The sequence below is a fragment of the Cheilinus undulatus genome, linkage group 6 (assembly GCF_018320785.1).
Source record: "Cheilinus undulatus linkage group 6, ASM1832078v1, whole genome shotgun sequence".
NCBI lineage: Eukaryota > Metazoa > Chordata > Actinopteri > Labriformes > Labridae > Cheilinus > Cheilinus undulatus.
Window position 1 is genome coordinate 3,087,833 of NC_054870.1, and position 1,002 is coordinate 3,088,834.

Genomic DNA, 1,002 nt, shown 5'->3' on the forward strand with positions numbered 1-1,002 from the left:
AGGTGGGCGGTGAAAACTTCATGCTCACATCTGCTCCATATGGAGAACAGGCATCATCTCTACCAACTGGAAGGGGGACACTGTCATTGATCTGGAAGGGAGAGAGTGATGTGAGAGTGCCTCTGTTTCATAGAGACAGACAACCAGGCACTCTCACATTCACACCTACAGTCAATTTAGAGTCACTAATTAACCTAATGAACATGTTTTTGGTGGTGGGAGGAAGCTGGAGTACCCGGAGGGAACCCACACATACACGGGGAAAACATGCAAACTCTGCACAGAAAGATCCTGACCCAGACATGAACAAGGGACGTTCTTGCTGTGAGGCAACAGCGCCGACCCCTGTGCCACCATTTTTACTCTTGATGCCATACAGAAATGTCGTGAAGTCCTAGTAAAAGTGTCGCCATGCTAAAGCTACTTCTGAGGTAATCACCACAGGGGAGGCAGTGCAACTAAACCCCGCCCACAATAACTGCAACATTCTCCTCAGATGTCACTGATTGGTCCTGAGCAGCATGCTCACGTTGTGGATTGGAGCTTTTAAAGATGTATTTTCCTGGTGACAGACATGGAGTCTGGCAGTTTCAGGTTAATTATGGATTACCTACAAAACACATATGGCTGCACAAGTTGGTGAGGCTTTGGCAGTAATGGAAATTCAGTTAAAGGGAAATTGCACCCAAAAAGAGATCTGTAATATAAAGTGGGCCACCTTCTCCTGCTTCAACCTCTTTCTTTTACCAATATGAGGAGTAAAAGTATATGATTATGTGGTAACAGATCCCCCTGAATCTGTTTGTCTATTTTAACATCGTCATATTCCCAGACTCTCGCCTTCTGTAGTTCCTCTTCTCTGTTTGCTCTTTTTCTTGTAGAAGTGTCAGTCACAGTTGTCCTACTTCTCTGATTTGATCTTGATCTTCTCTGTGATGATGTGGTCAAAGCCGGACTCCGTGTTGTAGAAGGGAGAGGTCTGACCCTGCCTGCTTCTCTTCC